This window comes from Panthera pardus, unplaced genomic scaffold, assembly GCF_024362965.1.
Source record: "Panthera pardus isolate Hobbes unplaced genomic scaffold, ASM2436296v1 HiC_scaffold_8, whole genome shotgun sequence".
Lineage (NCBI taxonomy): Eukaryota > Metazoa > Chordata > Mammalia > Carnivora > Felidae > Panthera > Panthera pardus.
The window spans coordinates 10,248,523-10,268,835 of record NW_026527013.1 but is presented as its reverse complement, the minus strand read 5'-3'; the positions used below and the strand labels follow the sequence as shown (position 1 = coordinate 10,268,835).

At 54.6% G+C, this 20,313-nt stretch overlaps 2 long non-coding RNA genes across 2 annotated transcripts in view; one reads left to right on the top strand and one right to left on the bottom strand.

The window, feature by feature from the left end:
• Positions 1–19,824, top strand: part of LOC128775531 (uncharacterized) — a 70,371-nt gene extending 50,547 nt beyond the window's left edge. Inside the window, exon 4 of the long non-coding RNA XR_008420268.1 lies at positions 19,038–19,824. This is a non-coding gene — a long non-coding RNA (uncharacterized LOC128775531). The remainder of the gene's footprint in view (positions 1–19,037) is intronic.
• Positions 5,107–6,204, bottom strand: LOC109253986 (uncharacterized). The gene is made up of 2 exons (XR_002074609.2): positions 5,955–6,204; positions 5,107–5,575 (listed from the first exon to the last, which is right to left on the bottom strand). It is a non-coding gene; the product is annotated as an uncharacterized LOC109253986 (long non-coding RNA).
• Positions 19,825–20,313: the final 489 nt, after the last annotated feature.

Genomic DNA, 20,313 nt, shown 5'->3' with positions numbered 1-20,313 from the left:
TGGCTCCCGGCTGCTCCTGTCCCAGCCTGGGTCCCAGCGTCATCTCCTCCCCTCTCCTTTGCCCCTCAGCCCCAGGGTGACCAGAACCCCTGCCTCGTGGGACAGCTTTCTAGCACTTTCCCCTTTTTAAGAGATTGACTGCAATTTCTCTAATAACATCACATTAGCTAGAAATTAATGTCCTCATTAAGACAGCAATTAGGCACATTAGCGCGGCAATAAAAGAGAAGCTTATGAAATAATTGCTGGTTCCAAAATGCCTTTAATTTAGTGTTTTATATTGCGCCGTGTTATTAATTTTTTCCCTCGGCAGAAGATAATAAGAGAAACATTTGAATTGTGGGAAGGTTTAAAATAAAAAAAAAAATTTTTTTTAAAGGAAAGCGATGTTGATGCCTATAGACGGATGATCTTTCTTTTCCACGAAGCCCCCGGTGATTCTCGAACCCCTGGGATGATGGCGGGGTTGGGGGGGGGGGGGTGGTGCAGAGGGTCGGCCGTGCCTGGGGACTCTTTTCGTGGATCTGGGACGCGCTCATCCATGGATGGGGAGATCACGAGGGAAAAGGCGGATGAGGAGTAAATTTGTGGAAGGGTCTTTTGCCCCCATCTGAAGCCCTGAGTCGACCTTAGCATCCCTAAGTGTGGCGCAGCTGGACAGGAGGCGGCTCCCGCGGGGAGCAGCAGAATTAGCTGGCACCGCTGAGTGTCCTTGCCCCAAATCCGGAATCTTCTTTGGCTGTCTTAGGTTGGACTGGCTCCAGAGGCAGCCCCTGAGAGCAAATGGCCCCAGAGAGCACCAGGAGGGACAAGGGGAAGTGAGACAAGGAAGGGAAGAAGGCAATTTCGGGTAGTGGTAAGTGCCGTGAGTAACAACCATAAAAATTAGAGGAAGCAGCTGATGAGGGGCCGGAGGGTGGCACGCCTGTCTGAGATAGGGACGGCCTCTCAAAGGAGGGGACACGTGAACAGGGACATCATGAGGCGAGGGAGGGACCCACCCTGGGGAAAGAGGGTGCTTCCAGGCAGGGAAGCAGCAGGTGCAAAGGCCCGGAGGTGGGTGCAGGCTTGGAGAGTGGGAGAATCTGATGTAGCTGAATGGAAGTGGGGGGGGGGGGAGTGAGGGGGATATGGCTAGAGATCAAGAACGGAAGGAACGGGGAAGAATTTGTAAGAAAGGGAAGGAGATGGTAACCGAATCTGGGCCCATTTCTTCCGTGAGGAAGGGCAAGGTGTGCCTGATGCACCCGCGCTAGTCAGGCCTTGTGTCAGTTACCTGTAGGCCATTGTGCTGTGTGACAGACAACCCCCCAGTCCAGTGGCTTAGACAATCGGCCTTAATTATGGCTCACAGTCTACGCATCAACCGGACATTCCTTCTGGCTGGGCGCATTCAGGAGTCTTTGGTCAGCTGGGGGTCCGGAGGACACTCTTTATTCACCCAGGTTGGGCCCTGTCACGTGTTTGGGGTTCAGCTGGCCGTAGGTTGGTCTAGGATGGCCTCGGCTGGGACGACAGGGCTCGCCTCGATATGCCTCGGCCGGCTGGCCCGGGCTCCAGTCAGGTGACAGAGGCAGGGTAGGTGGTGAGGGCATCGACCTGGGTCCATCTGGCAGTCAATCTACACCAGCTGCATTACCTCTTTGGGACTTTTGATTATCACCCCCTGTCCCTCTCTGGCTCTCCCAAGACATCCTACGGTCTTTGACTCCAGCTCCAGCCCCTCTAGAATTCTTCCCGCCCAAGTTTGTTCTCTTAAGGTCCCAAAGGAGCTGTAGCCTGTGTTGTTCACAACCTCAAATTTCTGGCGAGGCTCGCTTTCCTCCTCTGCTTTGGGGCACGACTGGAGCTGAAATTCATTATTGAAATAACTGACTCTCTTAATAGTGAACTGTGAGTTGGTGTCAGCCACAGCGGGTCAGAGGTTTGTCCATAGGGAGCCCCTGAGCAAAGGAGAAAGGGGCACTCACAGCATGACGAGCACACTCTGTGCCCCCTTGTGCAGTGTCCAACCTGCCCAACCATACCAGCCTGGCCTGATTATGGGAGTGGAGAGGAAGAGGGAAGAGAGAAAGAAGGGGAAAGGGATTCCACTGGGATCCAGGGCACCATTTAGCCTTAGCACTCTGGCCAAAGGAAGAACCTTCCTCAAATGGATGAGGGACCCAATGGGGAGCCAGCCCAGCAAGCCAGGATGGGCACCCAGACAGGCAGCCTACTCTTCTAGTGGACCAAGGCTGGATCAGGCCCTGTGGGGGAGGAGGATCAGAAGAAGGGAAAGGAAGAGGGTAGAAAGGTCCCAGTTGAATATACTCCCCATCCCCTTCCTGTATCCCCAGGAAATAAAGTGCAGCTGGGTTCTTGGTTGCCATAGTGACTGCCACACAAAGAATTTGGGGGGAAAAACACCCCGGGGGCATGAAGAAGCAATTTGCTCTCAGCTCTGGGAGGCAGGGGGTGGAGAGAGGACACGGGGATGGAGATCGGAATCTCCTGGGGAGAAAAAGTTAAGAGAGGCCTCCCAGGGTAGGTGGTGTCGGGGAGCCTGGAACCTTCCATGCCCCCCCCACTTCTACCAGTGATCCAAAAGAAGAGTGGGTGGAGGCACCCCCCCCAGCTCTGGTGTGGGTGCTTCCAAATCCCAGGCCCCCCTTCCGGGGCCCAACTGGGCAGCTGTGAGCTCCCGGTGTCCACAGAGGCAGAACCTCCATGTGGATTTTTTTTTTTTTTTTGAATTTCCAATTCCACCTCAGGACAAGGCACTATCTGGGGCAGTGCACAGGCCTGACACCCCTCAAATCCTTCCTCAAACTCAGGAAAGGGCCCGGCCTCACTGCCCAGCCCCTCCCCCCTCCTCCTTGGCTACACACGGAAAGGTCTACATATCCCGGGCTGTGGGGAGGAGGGTAGATTGGATTTAACCCCCCCCCCAGAGGGAACCTACAGCCCAGTTTTCCTCCCTCCAGCTTCTCTAAACCTCCAAGAAAGCAGAGAAGGCACGGTGTGGTGGCAGCTGCATTTTTTTTTTTTTTAATCTGTTAATAAAACCGCAAGTGAATCAAATCCGCTCGAAGGGAAAGGGTGGGGGGGGGGGTGCGGTGCAGCGAGGCAGGGGCCATGGTGTTTGCAGAAGTTGGAAATTTAATAAGAAGGGAAAATAAAAATAGCCACTGTGCCGGAGACACAGAGAGAGGGTTGGGAGACGTAGGTGGGTGTGGGACTCCAGGCTGGGTGGAAAGCATGAAGAAGAGACAGCCAGAGGGTCCCAGAGTCTGGAGAAACAAGTGGGGGCACAGCTAGGGGCAACAGGAAGGAGGGGACTTGGAGTACCCGCCAAAACAGCCCGATTCCCTGGCAGGTTTTCCGCAGGGGTGAGCGGGCCAGAGAGGTTAGGGATTGGCAGTCTGAAAGCCTAGGCGAGGAGGGGCAGCTCCTGGTTCCTTGGTCTTTGAGCTGGTCAGGATACGCATCACACTGTTAGGGCTGCCACGAACAGCTGTGCAGGTGGCTCACTGCACAAGAATGCTAGAAAGAAGCCAGAGCAAGGGCTGATATCATCTCTTCCCCCCACCGCGCTCTTCATCCGCCCCGAAGAAAGGGTGCCTTTTAAGGATCCACAATAAAGGTGCAAACACCCTAAATGTCCATCACCAGAGGAGTAGATGAACAAATGTGGTCCATCCATACATTGGAATATGATTCAGCTGTAAAAAGGAGGACCGATCTTGACACACGCTACAATGTGGAGGAAACTTGAAAACGTTAAACCCAGTGAAAGGAGCCAGACACAACAGAGCACACATGACCCGATTCCATTTACGTGAAATGTCCAGAATAAGTAAATGCACAGAGACAGAAAGCAGACGGGTGGTGGCCAGGGGCTGGGAGGAAAGGGGAAGTTGGGGAGCGACTTAATGGGTGCCGGTTTCCTTTTGGGGTGACGGGGATGTTCTGGAACCAGGTAGAAGTGGTGGCCGCACAACGTGGTGAAGGTGCTAAATGTCCCTGAAGTGTATACTTCAAAATGGTTGATTTTGTGTTAGGTGAATTTCACCTCAGGAAAGAAAGAAAGAATGAAGGAGGGGCAGGGAGGGGGAAGGAAGAAGGAAGGAAGGAAGGAAGAAAGGAAGGAAGGAAGGAAGGAAGGAAGGAAGGAAGGAAGGAAGGAAGAAAGGAAGGATGGAAGGAAGGAAGGAAGGAAGGAAGGAAGGAAGGAAGGAAGAAAGGAAGGATGGAAGGAAGGAAGGAAGGATGGAAGGATGGAAGGAAGGATGGAAGGAAGGAAGGAAGGATGGAAGGAAGGAAGGAAGGAAGAAAGGAAGGAAGGATGGAAGGAAGGAAGGAAGGAAGAAAGGAAGGAAGGATGGAAGGAAGGAAGGAAGGATGGAAGGAAGGAAGGAAGGATGGAAGGAAGGAAGGAAGAAAGGAAGGAAGGATGGAAGGAAGGAAGGAAGGATGGAAGGAAGGGGAAGATCCACATAAAGACGATAGCAGGGTCCCTGCACAGGACTTATCACACCCCGTCTACCCCCAGAAAGCCCGGGATTGCCCACAGCAGTCCAACTCCAGAGCAGCTTTGGAATGCATTCATTCGTTGGTTCAACAAGAATTCACCGAGTGTTTATTTCATGCCAGGTGCTGTGCCGGGCGATGAAGGGGCTACACCCCTGCCCTCGGGCTGACACTCCAGTGAGGTGGTCAGACCGACCCAGCAAACACAGCCTCCGGTACATTAGGTGGGGGTGCGTGCCCGCTCGAGAAACAACAAAACCGCGTGGGTGGGGCAGGCGCTTTTAACTGGGTGTCCTCACTGAGGAGGTGACATCTGCACGAAGCTCCGGAGCAGGCAAAGAGGAGTCACGTGGTATGTGGAGGAAGAGCATTCCAGGCAGAGGGAACAGCCAGTGCAAAGCACGGAGGCTTGTTACCTACAAGGAGTGACGCTAAATGTGAGTTGTTCCGCAGGAGTTAAGGTTCTGCTAGAGCCTCCCCCCCCCCCCCCCCCCCCCCCGCCCAGTTCGGACTTGGATGAGGCACCAGCTGGACGAAGGCATAGGCATGATCCCCATCACCAACCCCCCAAGTCAGAAGTCTTGGATTTCTATCAAGAGTTGATGATCTCCGATGTTTACCAGAGGCAAGGCAAGGGTCACAGTAGTACATCCTAGAAACTACTTATTACGTGCTCCACGGTATCACATTCACTGATGTAATCCCCAGCGGCATCGAAAATGGTATGTATGATCTCTACTTTCCGGGTGGGGAAACTGAGGCACGGACCGATGAAGTGGCCCAGCCAAGTGAGCAAGACGCAGCTGTGAGTTTGAACCCAGGATGGCTTTCTGCGGATCCAGACGAACAAGGATCTGGGAGTTCCTCTCGAGGCCGCACCTTGAAGGGTTCGGAGGCCTCCAGGCCTGTTTTTGAGTTGCCGCTGGCCCCGGGGCTCGCAGACGGCGGAGGGTCCCAGGTGAGGGGTGGCTGTCAGCATCGGCGGGTGATTGATGGTTTAATCGCTCGCCCCGTGACCCTGGCCCTTCTAGCCCACGCTGCGCTGCGCTGAGGCAGGCGGTCCCTGGCGACAAGCAGAGATGGGGTAATTTGGTTACCGTAAAGAGAACGAAAATTCCAGAGGGAGACAGAGAGAGCGATGCGCCGACCGGGGGCAAAATGGGAGCCGGTTAGTCTGGGCTCGGATGGGAGGGAGGAGGCAGATCCCCAGTCCTTTTGGGGGTGGGGGCCCTGACAGCTCTCCGCCCCTCTCCAGCCTCATCTGACTTCCTGTCTTGAGAATGGAGAAGGCAAATGCCATGCGTGAGAGGCCACAGGGCACGGCCAAGGCCTAAGAGGCGAGGGCAGCATGTGGCCTCTACCTGAACCATCTGAGGGGGACACAGGAGCGAGGCGGGGGCTGCTGAAGCAGGGGGTTGGAGAGGGCGGGGGGCTCCAGGTACCGCGGTCAGAAGCCTCGTGTCATCCTTGACTTGACCCCTTTCTCGCTCTCTCTCCACTCACATCCAAACCTTGGACTTCTGCCCACCTCCGCGGCCCCGCCGGGTCCAGCCCAGCGTCGCCCTCCTGCACCTGCTGTCGCGTCCGGCCTGGTCCCAGGCTCCTGGTCTCGCCTTGCGGTCTCTTCCCCGCCCGGCCCCCAGGGGGCGCAGGTGAGCACCCGAGCCCGCTTGGGCTCCTCTTCCGCTCAGAACTAACGGCCACCTTGGCTTGCTTTGCTGTTGCTGCCGTCGCGAGTTCCCACAGACTTAGCTGCTTCAACAACACGTATGCATCATCGCGGGCCCTGGGGTAAGATATCAGCTGACTGCGAGGCTCGGGGGAAGGAGCCCTTACCTCCTTCAGGTGCGGGCAGAATTCAGTTCCTTGCGGTTGCAGGGGGGAGGTCCCCCTTTCCCCAGTGGCTGCCACCTGAAGCGGTGGCCTGCAGTCCCTGGCTTGTGGCCTCTCCCACCACCTTCAAAACCAGCCAGGAGAGACCTTCTGACATGGCCGTTCTCTGACCCCCTTTCTGCCTCACCCGTCTGCGTTTAAGGATTTGTGTTACGAGATTGGGCCCACCCCATAGTCAGGATGATCTCCCTGCCCAAAGAGCCTTAATGTAATCACATCTGCAAAGTCCCTTTTGCAATGTGAGGTAATACGTGCACAAATTCCAGGGATTCGGACGTGGACATCTTTGGGGGGCCATTGTGTCTGCCAGCTTCCTCACTCAGAGCAAAACCCAAGTCCTCCCTGAGGCCACAAGGCCCTGCACACCCCCATCACCTCCCTGCCCTTGTCTCTGACTTTCTTCCCCTCCCGCTACCTGGGACTTCTCACTATTCTCCAGACTCCCTGGGCACATTCCTGCCTCAGGGCCTTTGCATAGGCTGTTTCCTCTGCCTGGATTGTCTCCTCCCCGATATCTGCAAGCCTCCTCCCTCACCTCCTCCAGGTCTCCCTTCCCCAGGAAGCCCTTCTCTGATACCCTCCCCACCCCCACCCCCTTACCACCACCACAAATCCACATTACTGCTTTATTTACTTGCACTCACTGGGATGTACCGAGGATATTTACTCGTTCGGCTGTCTCTTAGCTGGCTCCCCCACCCAAACCTCAGCTCTACCAGGGAGGCTCCTTGTTTCTGCTGTTCCCTGCTGACTCAATACGTTTGTTAAATGGATGGAGGGCAGGCAGACGGGGCCCCAGGGCGAAGGAGGACCTGGGGGCCCAGTGGAAGGCAGAACGGGCAGGTAGAGAGAGGTCAGTGCGGGGGAGGGGGGGGACAAAACGACTTCTAGAGGAACCTTGGAATCAAGACACTGTAACAAAAATGAACCAGCACGGAGCCACCCTTAACTCACGGGGTGGTTCCTCCTGCTCCTATAACTGCTTTTACAGCGGGGTGGTGGCAGGGGTGTTAAATGCATAAACTCTTAGCTTCCTGACTTTTCTGCGCATCTCAGATCACAGATGCTCTAATGGTCACCTGAGGTCAGAAGGCAGGCTGGGCACGATTCAGAACGAGAATGTCCAGATCCCAGCTCGGATGGTGCTTTAGACTTAAATATTCTCCTCCTTGTTCTGGGGGCCCCGGAGTGGTGTGGGGGCCCGCCCCTCCCTCCTTCCTTCCTAGCCCTTCCTGTCACACTTAAGGAAAACCAGAGCTGGACAACTGTTAAAGGGATAAAGATAAATTTTGGTTTTTTAAAAAAACTATTGCAATAGGGAAAATGATATCTCAGGGTAGAACCAGGCTCGGTTCTGATTTACAGCCAAGGAGCGGGGTGGGGGGCAGTGGATGGAAAATTACTAGGAGGAAACATCAGGAGTAAGGGGAGGTTCCAGCTCCACTGACTTAACCGGATTCTTGCTAAAACTGGATTCTATACGGAGGGACACAGAGAAGCCCAAGGTTGACGACCGGTCAACGCTCAGGATCTGAGCTCAGGGAGGGAAGGGGAGTGTAGGGGGGGGGGGTCACGTGGTGGTCCCCCAAGGGACATGTGCCACGTTCTCACCCCTGGAACCTCTGACTGTGACCTTATTTGGTAAAAAGAGTCTTTGCAGATAGGATTAAGTGATGAATCCTGGGGGGCCGAAGGAGCATGCGACTCTTGATCTTGGGGTTGTGAGTTCGAGCCCCACTTTGGGTGCAGAGATTACTTCAATAAACTTTTTTTTTTTTTTTTTTTTTTTTAATTTAAGAATCCTGGGATGAGATTCTCATCTGGGTGAGCCTAAATCCAGGGACAGGTATCCCTGTGAGGGACAGACATGAGAACAGAGACACCCCGGGAGAAGAGTTTGCAAACAGGCAGAGATTAGAGCAAAGCAACCACAAGCCCAGGCGTGGGGGCAGTGCCTGGGTCACTGGAGCTGGAAGAAGCCAGGGAAGATTCTGCCCTGGACCTCCCAGAGGCGGCTGGCCTGGCCCACACCAGGATTTCCCATTCTGGCCTCCAGAACTGGCAGAGAAGAAATTCCTATTGTTGTAGTTGAAGTCTGTGGTCCTTTGTTATGACAGTCCCAGGACACCAGGAGCCAGAGGGTCCTGGTGGAGCTGTTTCTGCTGTCGAAGGAGCCCTCTCACCCAGCCCCTGGTTCTCCCTTAGGACCTGCTCTCTGCTCAGCCTTTCTCCCCACTGAAACCAGTCATATGCTTGCGGCCGGAGTCCCAGCACCTCCTCCAGGAAGCCCTCCTGGAAACACCCTGTATTTTGATCTACCAGAGCAGTCACCAGCCCCTTTCTTCTGCCTTCCACGGGTCACAAAAGTCCAGGGGACCCACAATAGATTCTCCCTAACATCCTGCCAATGTTCTTCCTTCCCTGGCTTGAAGTGAGGGGGGCACCCGGCTCTGACCCTTTTCTCTTGATGGGGAGAGCACGAAGCTCACAGCACAGCCTCCTCCGGAGAAATCCTCATAAAACCCTCTCCAAACCTGCCTTCTTCCCCAAGCCTTTCAGACCCCGCTCACGCTGAGTCATGAAACCCATCGGGAGCCTTCGACTTTGGAAATGTTCACTGCGGTCTGGTGCCTCTCACTGGGCACTATATTTACTTATTTGGGGCCTGAATGAAAAAGTCCATTGTAGCATCCTGTTACTCAAGTAATATCCAGTTCCGGGGGGGGTGGCGCGGGGGTTACTGATGTTTCCCTGCTCTCCACCTTCTGGGCACCTGATGGGAGGCACTTCCGGGCTCCCCTGGGGTTGGCTGGAGCCATGCGATGAGTGCTGGCCAATCAGCTGCAAGCAGACGTGATGACGTCATTGCCAGGTTGGGGTATTTAATGGCTGAGGCAGGACCCTCTGCTCTCTTTCCTCTGCTGCAGTGACTAAGAACATTCTAGATAGCTGCTGCCTCATCAGCCTGGATCCTGCTATGAGGATGACCCAAACAGAGGCCCCAGGTGGTTCCCAACGGTCATGTAACATGAGCAAGAAATAAACTTTGAAGTCACTGAGATGTTGGGGTTCCCACAGCATGACCTCCCATCTCAGCTGGTGTATCAATAGTCTATGGCCGCTGTGACAAATCACCACAAACTTGGTGGCTTAACACAACAAACATTTCTTCCCTTACAGTTCTGGAGGTCAGAAGCCTGAAGTCAGTTTCAGTGGGTTGAAACAGGCGTCAGCAGGACCCTGCTCCTTTGGGAGCCCTTTGGGAAGAGTCTGTTTTCTCGACTTTTCCAGCTGCCAGCGCTGCAGTGCTGTGTCCCTCGGCTCAGGGCCCCTTCCTCCATCTTCAAAGCCAGCAGTGTAACATCTGACCTCCTCCCTCTCCTTCCCTCTTATAAGGACACTTATGATTGCATTTAGGGCCCTCCCAGATAATCCAGGATAATCTCCTATTTCAAGAGCCTTAACTTAATCCCATCTGTAAAATCTCTTTTGCCACAGAAGGTCGCATTCACAGGTTCCAGAGCCCGGGAACTAATATCTCTGGGGGGGCCGTTATTCAGCCTGCAACAGTGGGTTCACCTAGAAGCCAGGTTGCAAGGGCAAATCATTTATTTGGGAAGTGACCCTAGGAAGGAGAGTGAGGGAAATGACGGAGCCAAGAACGAGCACACTGTTGAGGTTACTACTGTGGGCAACTGAGGCTCAATCCCACAGGGGAATTCTGGGAGACACTGTAGAAAGGTGCCGTAAAGGATTAACCTCACCCAAAGAGAGGTCTAGTCTTTGTCCTTTGCTCCTGAGAGGTGGCCTGGAAGCCCTAGAATGTCTTGCTTGGTTAGAGTATCTTTGTTTACCTGGGACCTTGGGCCACACAGTCTACTCGATCAATATGATTTATACGGGGGAGCTTTGGTCACACTAGGTAGTAACAATGTGATTTATGGTGGTTGGGGCGGGGGGGGGGGGGTGGGCGTGGGTCACCCAGTGTCAGCCCGACCTCTGGAGGGGCTGGAGACTGAGGTCAGCCACACGGAGGGTCAACCATGTCTATGTGATACGGACTCAACGAAGACTCTGGACACCAAGGCTGGGTGAGCATCCTAGGTTGGCAGTACACCGTGAGTGTCGTCACGCACGGTCACTGGGAGAAGTTAGCGCTGTTCGCACAACTCCACTGGGAGGGGCCGACTGGATGTTCACACCTGGCGTCTCCTGGGTCCTGCCCCACACGCCCCTTCCCTTGGTTGATGTTAATCTGTATCCTTTCCCTGTAACAAACCATAACATGTCGCGTATGAGAGCTATCAGTGAGTCCTCGGGGATTATCGAAACTGGGGTAGTCTTAGGGACTCCAAACTTGCTGTTGGTGTAGATGTGAGGGTGGTCTTGGGGACTTTTACACTTTGCAAGAACACGCCTCAGCGTTGTTCCACCAGAGGCGTGAGGGATCTGGGGTGTTTATCCTCCAGCCCTATCTCTGCTTTGCCAAGGCTGCTCCTGAGTGCCACAGGTGCCAGCAGTAATGGACGGCCAGTGTCATGGGGACAACCCACCCGTGTTGGCTTCATCAAGCCTGTGCTGACTGATACTCTGACATTTGCTGAGAGCTTTGGAGGCGCTACGCACTGTTCAAATGAATTCTCTGCTTACGGAGCCTCAAGGTATTCTATGGTGTATTTATAAGCCCATCTTTGTGATGAAGAAACTGAGGCATGGAGAGGTTAAGTCACTCAAACAAGGCATATCGGTCTGCTGGGCTGCCATAACAAAACACTAGAGACTGGGTGGGAGCCGGGCGGTTGTTAAACAACAGAAATTTGTTTCTCACGGTTTCTGAGACTGGAAGTCCAAGGTCAAGTTGTCAGCTGGTCTGGGTTCTGGTGACAATGAGCTTCCTGGTTTGAAGATGGCTACCTTCTCACTGAACCTCATGTGGCAGGAACAGAGAGACAGAGAGAGACAGAGAGAGAGAGAGAGAGAGAGAGAGAGAAAGAGAGAGAATGCATACCCTCTCCAGTCTCTTCTTTAAAGGACACTAACCCAGGGCGCCTGGGTGGCTCAGTCGGTTGAGCGTCCAACTTTGGCTCAGGTCATGATCTCGTGGTTTGTGAGTTCAAGCCCCATGTCGGGCTCTGTGCTGATAGCTGAGTCTGCAGCCTGCTTCAGATTCTGTGTCTCCCTCTCTGTCTCTGCCCCTCCCCAGCTTGTGCTCTCTCTGTCTCTCAAAAATGAATAAATGTAAAAAAAAAATTTTTTTAAGGACACTAATCCTACTGGGTCATGGTCCCCCCCATGACCTCATGTAAAGGCCCAATCTCCAAATACAGTCCCGCTGAGGATTGTGGCTTCAACATATGAACCTGGGAGGACACATTCGGTCCACAGCACAGGCTCACAGCTATTCAGTGCTGGAGCTGAGATTTCAACACTGACTCCACAACCCAAGCTTTTGCCCACTGCTCCTTGCAGCCAGCCAGGAAGGGCACAGCCTGTGGAGGGGAAGGGAGAATGGATGAGGGAGGCCTGGTGGGAGCCATGGGAGGCCTGGGTTATCCCCAGGAAGCCTGGGCTTGGGGAAACCTGAATTTCAGCCTTCTTAGGGTGCTGAGAACACCTGAAGGTATAGTGGCTTGAGTGATTGCTTTAAAACCTAAGTTGGACCTGGTCACTTTCACGGTCAGAATTCTCCATCAGCTTCTCATCACTCGGGAAAAAATCTGGGCTCCTCCCCACAGTTTATAGCCCCTGTCACCTCCCTGCCCTCATCTCTTACCACTGTCACCCTCTTTCACTCCAGCCTCCTCGATGTTTCTCAAACACATCAAGCAAGTCCCAGCCGCAGGGCCTTTGCATATGCCTTTCCTCCCTCCAGGAAAAATCTGTGCCCCTGGTAGATGCATGCCTTGCTCTCTCTCTTCCTTCGGATTCCTGCTTCTGTCTCCCAATATCCCTTTTCTTGTCTTTTTTGGTAAGTAAATTATTTTTTATTGTGATAAAACACAACACCACCTAAAGTTTACTATTGTAATCATTTTATTTATTAGATTTTTTAAATGTTTTTTTATTTTTGAGAGAGAGACAGAGTGCGAGTCAGGGAGGGGCAGAGAGAGAGAGGGAGACACAGCATCCGAAGCAGGCTCCAGGCTCCGAGCTGTCAGCATACAGCCCATTGCAGGGCTCGAACCCGCAAACCGCGAGATCATGACCTGAGCTGAGGTCAGACGCTTAACCGACAGAGCGACCCAGGTGCCCCTATTATAACCATTTTAAAGTATACAACTCAGTGGCATTAAATATATTCACCATGTTGTGTATGTTAGAAATAAGCCCATCAACCCAATCAAAGGAAGGATGTGAAGACTCAAATCACAGTGAAATGAGGCTTTAATCAATGTTCTTGCAAGCGCAGATGTCTGGTGGACAGGCTCCCTCGGGGGAGTCACAGCAGACAATTTATCCCCGGGCGTGTGGGTCCCTCCCTGGTTCCTCACTGGCTGAGGGACTAGAGAGGTTCCAGCCTTCCCCGGACGTCGCCTACGCCCATGGCAGGCAAAAAGTAGTCTGATTGGAACAAATGTCCATCCCCTGAGGTGACGCAGAGACTTTCGGTCCCTCCTCCCTTTGCTCTTTGGTGCACGCTCCTTGCAAAGCCCACGAAAATAAGCCCCCAACAATAAGCCCACGAAACAGAGCGGGGGTGGGGTGGGGGTGGGGGGGGGTGGAGGGGGGGGGCGGGGGTGGGGGGTGGGGGGTGGAGGGGGGGTGGGGGGTGGGGAGAAGAACCGGGAAGTGAAGCGTCTAAGTATTTGAGACTCCATGGGTTGGGGTGGAGTGGGGGGTTCGTACATATTTCCAGTAGGTTGTAAACCTATTGTTAATGAGACAGTGCAGCTTTTATTTGGCATTTCTGAAAATGAATCATCTCTCTTTTCAAAGTGTAGGGGCGCCTGGGTGGCGCAGTCGGTTAAGCGTCCGACTTCAGCCAGGTCACGATCTCGCGGTCCGTGAGTTCGAGCCCCGCGTCAGGCTCTGGGCTGACGGCTCGGAGCCTGGAGCCTGTTTCCGATTCTGTGTCTCCCTCTCTCTCTGCCCCTCCCCCGTTCATGCTCTGTCTCTCTCTGTCCCAAAAATAAATTAAAAAAAAAAAACAAAAAAAAAAACAAAAAAAAAAAACAACAAAGCGTAACCTTCACTCCCCATTCTCCCCTCCATTCTCCTTGTCTTTTGTATTAATAAAGAACCTATTTAAAAAAAAATTTTTAAGTTTATTTATTTAGAGAGAGAGGGTGCAAGCGGGGGAGGGGCGGAGAGAGAGAATCCCAAGCAGGCTCTGCACTGTCAGCACAGAGCCCGACGTGGGGCTTGAACTCATGAACCGCAAGATTATGACCTGAGCCAAAATCGAGAGTCAGATGTTTAGCTGACTGAGCCCCCCAGGCACCCCGAAGCACCTCCATTTTCAACCTGGGCACATGGCCACCCAGGAAAACGACTTCATTTGGCAGCCTTCCTTGAAGCTATACCATGTGACTTTGGCCAACGGCAGCCACCTGTGCACCTTCTGGGCTCTGCCCTTGAAGGGAAGGAGTGGAGTCCCTCCCACTGGCTGGAAAGAGGACATGTTGGCGAGTCATCTCGGCCCCCCCTAGAGGTGGCAGATCAGAAGCCAGAAAGAGCCCACGTCCTCACTACAATGTAGCCAATCACCCCAGCCCCGGACCATCGACAGCCAGACTATCAAGTAAGTCGTAAGTGAAGTTATCTCTGGGGACACCCGGCTCACTCCGTTGGAAGAGCACGCAACTCTGATCTCGTGGTCGTGAGTTCAAGCCCCACGGGGGGTGTGGAGATGACTGAAATAAAGAAAGGCACTTTAAAAAAGTTACCTCTTGTTTGAGCCGCGGTAATCCTGGATTTCTGTTCCAGCAGCCCAGATGCTATTGTAACCAACAGTTCGGCCATAGGATCCCAAATACCTGGCATTATCTTAGCAGGTGGGCAGCTGGTAAGGACTCCCACCTGACAGGCTGGGAAGCCGGCGGCCCTTGTCACGCAGGGACAAAACATCCAGGTGGCCGGCTGCTAGAAACCGAATGTGTGTCTTCCTCCAAATTCAGGTGTTGGAACTGAATCCCCAGGAGGGGGGCAACCGGAGGCGGGGCCTTTGGGGTGATTAAGTTATGAGGATGGGGTCCTCATGAATGGGAGCACTGGCCTTCTAAAAGAGACCCCAGAGAGCTCCCTTGCCCCACCCACCATATGAGGACGCGCTGAGGAGACAGCCATCCGTGAGCCAGGAAGCAGGTCCCCACCAAATACCAAATCTGCCAGCACCTTGACCTTGGACTTCTGGACTCCAGAACCTAGATAGACATGTCTTTTGTTTATAAGCCACCCAGTCTATTGTAATCTAACAGGCCCAATGGACGGAGACGCCTGGCCTCTGTGAGATCCTTGAAGACAGCCCGTGACTCCAGGGAGAGTGCTTGGCTTTGCAGAGCACAGGGCATGCGGCTGTGGCCGGCACGTGAGTCAGAAGTGACCTGTGTTCCAGGGGCGCCTGGGGGGGCTCAGTCAGTTAAGCGTCCGACTCTCGGTTTCAGCTCAGGTCATGATCTCGTGGCTTTGTGGCTTCCAGCCCCACATTGGGCCCTGAGTGTGGAGCCTGCTTGGGATTCTCTCTCTCTCTCTCTCTCTCTCTCTCTGCCCCTCCCCACTTGCGCCGTCTCTGTCTCTCTCAAAACAAATAGATAAGCTTAAAAAAATAACTTCTAAAAATAAAAACTAAAAAAAAAAAAAAAAAATGACCCGTGTTCTTTAAGCCATGGTATTTCCCTTGCTATCTGCACCCTTTCAGTTCCTGGCTTCGATGGCAAGGGTCTGATGTCAAACTCGGGTAGCGGTGGAGACCGCATGTTCCAAATAGCAACCATTGGGACAGTGACAGGGGCGGGGAACCTGCATTTGGGGGCCTTGTGGCGACACAGCCTCGCATTTGCCTTAACTGATACCCACAGAAGAAGAAGGCTTCCTTCGGCAACCGCGACGGGGATTCAACGCACATAAGGCAAGCCGCCAAGGTGCTCAATAAACGTTCACTGTGTCCCCAACCACCGCCGCCTCTGCTTTGGGGAAGGAGACGCCCCTTCCCAAAGTGCCGGGGAAGCTCCCTTGGTATCTCTTTGTTGCCAGACAAGAAGCCTGGGTCCCAGACTGGTTTCCTCCAGCAACCACAGCTCCCGTCTGGCAGACCCTCTCCCACACGTTGTTCCCCCTCTGGTCCCGGTCACTCCTTCCCCCCCCCCCCCCCCCAAGCCCCTTCCTGCCTACTCAGTTCCCTTCGGCCTGCCCACCTGGCTTCCTTAAGTGCCTGTCCGCTAACCCCCAAAGCACACAGCCAGCAGCTGGCTGCACGGGGCCGGGTTTCCTGCAAAACTTTATACGATCCTCCTCTGACTACTAAGTGGTTAAAAATATCCACTCCGCCCAGGCAATTTTGCTAAGCTGGTGTCAGGGGGAGAAAGGGAGACGAGGGAGAGCTCACAAATGAAGCAAATTGCTGAAAATCGGATTTTTACTGTCTTATCTAGGAGCCACATGAGAGGAGAGGAGATTGCAATTTCTGCCGGAACTTTCTCACATCCCCGAGTCTGGGGCAAGAAAGTGGCGGAGAGCTGGGGAGGAGCAGGATGGAGGAGCCTGGAGAGAGAACAAGAGGGAAGACAGAGGCTGAAGAGGGAAGGAGCAGGTGGGGGAGTGAGCAGGAGGCAAGGACAAGAGTCACATGAAAAAGGAGGGGTGGCAGCCGAGAAAGGCTGGAGGGGCCCCAGGGGGTCTGGATGCCAGACCTCAGCCAGGGGCTCCTGCAGGGGCTGTACCTCTTTCTGAGCCCCTTCACCCACCCACAGAGTCCGATTGTAATTGTCCAGCAAGGGCGGCGGGGTGGCTCGGTCGGTTAAGCGTCTGACTCTCGGTTTCTGCTCAGGTCACGATCTCACGGCTCATGGGATCAAGCCCCGCGTTGGGCTCTGTGCTGACAGTGCGGAGCTGCTTGGGATCCTCTCTCTCCACCGCCCCCCCCCCCACCCTGTTCCTCCCCTGCTCACTCTCTCTCTCTCTCAAGAATAAATAAATAAATTTTTTAACATAATAAAAAGAAAAAAGAAATACAATCTATTGATTAAAAAAACAAAACAGTTGCTTTTGGGGGCTGGGTCATGCTCCAGTCTACAGGTTTTCTCTGACGAACAGACCATTGATTGCTTGAGCTGCCCCGGGTGTGCCAGGCATTGAGCTTCCAGCCCCTATGGCTGGTGGCCGTGAACCTCACACTTCCGGCAGACGAGGGAACCAGCCGGGCCTGCTCCCCCTGTCAACCTTGAGAGTCTATCCCTACGATCTGGGGCTCCCTTTGCCAAGAACCATCTCGGTCTCCCCTGGGTTCGGAAGCAAACCGGGCTGCCTCGGGTTCACCTTCTGTAAGTGGGGATATAATATGTAATCGTTACCACAGCCTCGGTTATGCTGCACGACAAGCGAGCCCAGATTGCTGAGCTGGAAGAGGCCATGTCTCCGGGTTCCAGACAAGCTGCTTGTCAGCAGTCTGGGAGGTGGAACTCTCAAAAGACACTCAGTTATGATTCCAGGGCTGCAGAAGGCCAGCACGGCAGGGGTGGGTCTTTCTGGGTCCCCGTCACAGGGGCAGGCCCCACACAGATGCCGACGCTTCTGCAAACACGGCTGCCGGCCGCCTGCCCCCTGCCCCCTGCCCGGAGCCAAACACTTTTCCGTCCTTCTCCCTGCCCCACATTCCTTCAGAGCTGGAGGTTAATAAACTCATCACTGATGAGCAGGGAACGCGTCTGCAGAGGTTTTAATTACAGCAGAAAATTGGCCCAATTGGTATTTAATGTAGAGTAAGTGTCGAGTTAACCGGTCAGGGCAGGACGAGCTGAGGTTTGCGTGAAGGTGTCCTGAGCCCCGCCTGGCCACGTTTTCCCGGGGAGCCTCCGAGGGCAGGGGATGCTGGAGTGCTGGCTCTCTGGGGGCTGCAGCCGGACCTCAGGGACCCCGGGAGAGCAAAGGAAGCCGCGTGGGGTGAAGAGGTGAGAAGACATTTCTGAAAGCTCAGCTCGGGGCTCGGCCGTCCGGCCTCAGGGCTTTTCTCCTTTGCAATGTTTGACCTCCATCTATTCCAGGTGGCCTCGCAGGGCGCGCTGGGGCTCCCGTGGACAGGGTGTAGGAGGAGCTGGGGAATGGGGTGCAGATCCGCTAGGACTCGGGGAATTTGTCCCTGGAGGGGGGCACGGAGGAGCTGCAGAAGACAGACTTTCTAAGTGAGGAGGGGGAGAGGAGAAAGCCCCCTCTCTGCCCCCCTCCCGGCCTCCCCCAGCCTCCCAGGTATGGCGCAGGGGAGCTGAGGAGGGAACCTTCTAGGAGAGTCCGTGTTCAAGGGAGAGGAAAAACAAAAAGCCCCAAACAATCAGAGGCCAAAAAAGCCAACCCCACCCAGAATCCACTACAGTTTATGAATTTTCCATACTTTCCAGGCCCCCCAGGGTGACTGCGTCCCATCCAGAAAGACCGTTTAGAAATAAAACGCACAGATTCTGGGGACGCCTGGGCGGCTCAGTCAGTTAAGCCTCTGGCTCTTGATTTCAGCTCAGGTCGTGATCTCATGGTTCATGGGATCAAGCCCTTGTCCGGCTCTGTGCTGGCGGCATGGAGCCTGTTTGGGATTCTCTCTCTCCGTCTCTCTCTCTCTCTCTCTCTGCCCCTCCCCAAGTCGTTCTCTCTCAAAATGAATAAACATTTTTTTTATTTTAAGAAAAAAATTTTTTAATGTTTATTTCTGAGACAGAGAGAGACAGAGCATGAGTGGGGAGGGGCAGAGAGAGAGGGAGACACAGAATCGGAAGCAGGCTCCAGGCTCCGAGCCATCAGCCCAGAGCCCGACTCGGGGCTCGAACTCACGGACCGTGAGATCGTGACCTGAGCTGAAGTTGATCACTCAACTGACTGAGCCACCCAGACACCTCTGGACTGCCCAGCTTCTAACTCTGACTGTCACTTACTAGCTGGGTGACTTAAGGCAAGTGACTTAACCTTGTCTGTGTCTCAATTTCCTCAACTATAAAGCGGGGGGGGGGGGGGGGGGATGTAATTTCTGATGGTTAGGCTAGGCTGCAGAAAAAGAGAAATGCAGCATCTCAGTGACTGAAAATCACAGGCTTATTTTTCACTCATGCTTCATGTCCATTTGGGGCCATCGCAGGGAGGGTCTGCTTATCAGAGTCACTGGCGGAGCAGTCACACTCTGGAACATTCTGGAACATTGCTTGCCATCATGTCAGAAGGAAATAAGGGCCTTGGAAAGTCGTGCACAGGCAATGAAAAGCTCTAGTTGGGAATGCCAGGTGTCAGCTCCACTCACAACTCATTGGTTAGAAGTAATCACATGACCCCCCCCCCCCCAGGTGGGCAGGAAGCATAATTCTTGGCCAGCACCACTGATGGCCTCCAGCTCGCAGGTTGTCGTAAAGTTAAGTGCCGTCATGAGTGTGAGGTGCTCAGGACAGTGACTGGCATTCGCTGAGCGCCCTTTACGTGTTCCAGTTTTTGTGTTTTCTCAGGAAAGGAGACCTCACCCAGGGACTTAGTGCCTCTCTGATGCTGGTTGAGCCGGGCCAAGATGGACCAGTCGCTGGAAGCCTGGAAGATGTGCTCCGGGTACGGTCCAGATGTGTCCCGGGTGGGCCACCCGGATGGGCACGGGTAAACCTCCACGGGTAGGAGCCTGCTGCCACCCCCTCGTCGATCTTCACGTATCTGTTGGTAGATAGCCTTTTCTCTTGGCCGGGAGGGGCCCTCGCTCCGAGCCGTTTCATTGACTCGGTTCTTGACCCAAAACAGAGGAGGTGACAAGGAACGGGAGGAAACAAGGCCCCGAGAGGCAAAGTCACTGGCTCAGGGTCTCCCAGCAAAAAGTGGTTTCAAACCCAGACTTCTCCGTCTTCAGAGCTTTAACAAGCGCCACCGAGCTGCGTGTCTGAGGCCACCTCTGTGCCCCACCCGCTCCACTAGCCCCCCCCCCCCCCACATGCCCCACAGCCTCCGTTGACCTTCCCTCCGGACCAGGCAGCTCCACAGAACCGCTGGGCTCCCCACCCCCCCACCAGAGCCCACTTCAAGGGTGGGAACTGAGGCCTGCCAGGCTCCCAGGGAGCCCCCTGAACGACTGGCAGTGGCCAGAAAAGCACCGGTGACCCCAGGTAAGGCCAGGAGCCCCCGCAGACGCTAATCACCCCAGCAGAGCCCAGGCAGGCGGCCTCTCCCTGCAGCTTTGGCTTCTGCAAGAAGACAGAGCAACAAAGCAGTGCCCTTCACCAGCTCCCAAATCCTCCTCCAGCCCCCTCCCTCCCCCGCCATGGGGCACCACGCCTGGCTGTCTGGGAGAGGCCACTGACCCGGTTCCGCAGCCACAACGGTGGATTCCGGACCCGGGGTTGGGGGGGGGGCAGTGGGTGTCCTGGTCCCCTGGCTGGCAGAGGGACGAAGTGCCAGCCTGCCCTCCCCCCATCTGGGGGACGTCCCCTATGTACACACCGCGCTGTCCATCTTCTGTTATGAGGGGCAGAGATGTCCCCCCAAGCGCTCCGGCTTCCCAGGCCTCATTCGCTTCGAGCTAAGCCCTGCCTGGGGCCTCCTTGCCCAGCGGGGGCAGGAAAGGAGTAAAGAAGGATTTAGAGCCCCGCCCGCCTGCTGAGAGATTAGATGAGATCAATATACAGAGGGCCGGGTGAGATCCCGCAGAGGGGCTCCTTAAGACCCGTGACCCTGAGAGGTAATTCACGTGCTTGCTGGGGGCGGCCAGACCTCGCGGCACCTCTACCGGATTTGGCAGCCCCC